This window comes from Polistes canadensis, unplaced genomic scaffold (genome assembly GCF_001313835.1).
Source record: "Polistes canadensis isolate GaletaPanama2010 unplaced genomic scaffold, ASM131383v1 scaffold_21, whole genome shotgun sequence".
NCBI classification, from domain to species: Eukaryota; Metazoa; Arthropoda; class Insecta; order Hymenoptera; family Vespidae; genus Polistes; species Polistes canadensis.
The window spans coordinates 84,372-88,430 of record NW_014569568.1 but is presented as its reverse complement, the minus strand read 5'-3'; the positions used below and the strand labels follow the sequence as shown (position 1 = coordinate 88,430).

At 30.2% G+C, this 4,059-nt stretch overlaps 1 protein-coding gene across 1 annotated transcript in view; it reads left to right on the top strand.

The window, feature by feature from the left end:
- Positions 1-841: 841 nt before the first annotated feature.
- The window catches only part of LOC106793943 (potassium voltage-gated channel subfamily H member 2), a gene marked incomplete in the record, with an annotated part of 48,412 nt that continues 45,194 nt past the window's right edge, over positions 842-4,059 (top strand). Inside the window, 1 exon segment of the mRNA XM_014761247.1 lies at positions 842-941.

Sequence of the window (4,059 nt, the reverse complement as noted above, 5' to 3'; positions counted from 1 at the left end):
CGTCATCGTACGATAAAGACATTCAGAGTTTGTTTAGCCGTCCTAGCGATAGTAGTACGTCCTCTGACATTCGTAAAGAATCATTATCAATTGGTTTTATCAGTGGTGGTGGTGGTGGTATTGGTGTTGGTGTTAGTGGTGATCGTGATAATAGTAACACGACTACGACATTAGGTAGATTAGGTATTTGTAGAATAAGTGATAGCACATCATCGGATCTTCAAGAAGAAAGTGAATTGTCATCTGAAGAAAGGGACGCTTTGATTGAGGGTACTAGAACGAGTTTGAGCGTACGTCGTAATAAAAATACGGGTAATAGGATTGTTAATAGATTCGGTGCTAGGAAAAGAGTATTAGGTGGTAATTCTATGGCTAATTCTCCTAATTCGGTTAAACAACATTATTATCAACAACAACAACGACAACAACGTAAATCATTGGGTACTTGTTCAATATTAAAATCGGCAACCGGTGTTGGGGGTGGTGTCACGGAAATACTTGAAAACGATCGAAACGAATTGAGGGATACTTTTCCTAACGAACAAGGACAACAATCATCATCAATCAACGAATCAACACCAAATACGTTGTCGTTAGGTAGAAAATTATCTTCTTGGACTAAAGAAGGTAAAGATTTGTTGGTAAAGTCTGTTTCATCGGCAAACACGCTAGCCCCAGCAACAATGACTTGCATCAAGTCCCCTAGAGCGATGTCGGAGCATCTCTTGGGGCAATTAGAGGTACCGGTACCACCCACTGTATTGGGTGCACTTCGCGTTAAAGGTGGATCCTTGAAAGAAGCCGAAAGAATTGACAAAATGACAGATGTGCCCCGTCAAAGATGGAGCAGCGTTAGGGTCAAGGGTGGTAGCACCAAAAGTCTATTGTTGGAGAACGGAGGACCTCAGCCACCACCGCTTAAGGGTGCTCTTAGAAAAGAGGTATTATTATACTAATCGAACGCACACAACCAAAATTGACCTATCGAAATTATCAATCAATCATTTTTTTTTGTTTTCCTTTTTCTATATTTCATGATTTAAATTATTTAATATATATAATTAATCAAGGGTAAATTATTTGACTTTAATATCACATTATTTATCGTTAGATTGTATCAATCAACAATCCTAATTAATTATGAATCAAATTAAGATAACTCGTAAGAAGGAAAGTCGTTAGATAAACCCGTTAGATAAGGCTTATTCTCCTACCCATTGGATTTAAACAAAAAAAAAGAGAAAAAAAGAAAATCTATGGCGTTTTCTACGACCTAGCTTTTCTACCAAAAGGTCACATCTCGACCTTTCCTTATCTTAACACGAATAGGTAGAAAAGTTGATTTTACCTATTACATACCAAGGGCTCGTATTATTTGCAATGAATATGTCCTACGGTATAAAGTGGTATAACCTTGTATTCGTTTGAATTTTTATTACACGATCAAGATCTAATTTATATATTTTCTCTCGTTATCATACTTGAAAATTATTTACTACAGGGTGTACTATTAAAAGGCTCGATTATTTTAACCGATGTGCGTCTCGTTTAGATACGATCGATTATTAGAAAACACACACACACCTGTGCATTTCTATACAAGTGTATGTGTGTCGTATAATACACTTTCGTTATTGAGAATAATTATGACGCTTCGTTTGACTGCAGTTATCGTTTTTTTTATGCATCGATAAGTTTCAATGCTCTTTTTTTTTCTTCTTTTTCTTTCTTTCTTTCTAATTTATTTTTATTTTCTTTTTTTTTTTGGTTTATTTTTGTTTCATCGTCAGGGTTTAAAGAACACGTAAATTCGATCAATATTATCATATAGATGAGATACCATAAGGTTGAAGGGTTTTATGATCTCTCTTACGAAAATAGATTTCGAGAATTGCAGGATTTCGTGACTGTACCGATTAAACTGTAGACACCGATGAATGGCATTAGCCTTGAAAGTTTACGTCGCACGATTTAATTCTAAACTTATTTTCGTCGAGGAAACGTTAATGTACTTAAAACCCGAGTAAAAGATTCAACTCTTTTACGATTAACCATAATATAACTTTCTATCTCTCTTTTTCTCTTTTCTTCCCCGTTATCTTTTTTCCTTTCTATTTCTCTTAGGTGTCTCTTTTTAGTTAGTTTTAAGTTAAGATTATTACACTCTTTTTATTGTGGAATGAAAGTTCATTTCAAATTGAACGAATTTATTTGAATTACTAATTTTCTTAACTTTTACCTAATCTCTTTTTGTACGTTTCGTATTTATTGGATTTTTATCCTATAAAATAAAATAAAACAAAAAAAAATCCAATATATATTATAGATTAATAATAATTAATGAAATATTCTATAATTTACTATTAAAATATCTCGACTTATTTTCTATTCGCATATAAAGTAAAATTATTCTATTGAATTATTGATTATTCATATTTTTTCTTCTCCTTAACAAATTTTATAAATGCATATTAATATTAAATTCGAGTTTTATTATTAATAAAATAAACGTCAAATAAAATATGTATTCCTATATTAATCAATCGTCTTATTTCATTTATAAAAATATATTCGATTTAATCTAGGATAAGAGAGATAATTTTAGATTGATCGATTTATTGATTTCTTCTTTTATTTTTTTTTTCCTTTTTTTCTTTCTATACAGTAGTAAAACTAATGAAATATTTGTTAATACTCGAATAGAGAAATTGGTCGATATGTCAGATTGAGTTGAGCAATAACAAAAAGTAAGAAGGTAAGAAAATAAGGTAGAATTGTTTATAAAGAAAACATCATTGATGTTAACTTCGTTTTCCTTTGGCAAATACGAACACGTCCAAGAAACTAAACAAGTATTTCCATCGAGTGTGTACAATTCGTTTATCTCTTTTTCTCTTCCTTTTTTTTCCCTCCCCCATTCTATCTTTCTCACTCTCATCGTCTTTCTGTCTCTCTTTTTTGTACGCCTACTATTTTCAGGCTACCTATATCTACCCATGAAAGATGCATTCTGCCGGTCTACTATCTTTAGTGCAAGCATCGACCTTTGACCCTTTATCGTATATCCTTACCTTTTAATTTTTACCATTTATTTATTTATTTTTTTTTAATTTTTATTTATTCACCATATATATATATTGTATATTAATATAATTGTATTATATATTAATATATATATAATAATACAGTTATATATATTAATATAGTTCGTTCGTTTTTATATTCATTTGTTTATTATAGAAAAAATTGGTAACATATATTACTTGGCAACGTTTAAAAAAAAAAATCATAAATTTCCATCTTTAGTATTCCATCGTAAAAGTGAATTAACGTTTGTCTTGTCACAGAGAAAGATAAAGATAAAGATAAAAAGAGAAAAGGAAGATGAAGGAAGGTAGAAGGGAAGGGGGTAGGGGGCTAGGGGAAAAAGGAAGATATTAAATTTTCTCAACTAGAATTTAATTTGACTAATTTCTAAACGACCGTTCCCTTAAAACACCATAGAGTCGCATTATAAAACATCTATCCCTCTTTGAGAACGTTTCTTTATTGTCGTTAAACTAAACACAATTTAGTGTGATGTGTATAAAGAGGAATGATGTTGTATATAGTTATAAACACGAAGGGATGCATACTTTCTAGGGAAAACAAAGTTTACCGTTTGCCAACTGCTGGACGACAAATTCATCCTCGCTTCTTTTATTTTCTTCGTCTCGTTGTCATATTTTTTTTGTTATCTTATTACATTTGACTTTTTATTCTTTTTTAAAACGTCTACGAATATTATTTTATATTTTCATAGTTGGATACATGAATAATAATAAAAACGTAACACGTGTATGCATTGAATTATTTTATTATTAATTTTAAAGTAATAATTGCATATATATATTTCTTTTTTGTTTTAAATACGTTAAAAGTTGATAGAAAAAATATCTTTGTTCTTCTATTGAAAAATTTGTCGAACGTTATTAAATTTGATATTACTTTTATAAATAAGAAAAATATTATTTTATATTTTTATAGTTGGACACATGAATAATAATAAAAACGTAACAC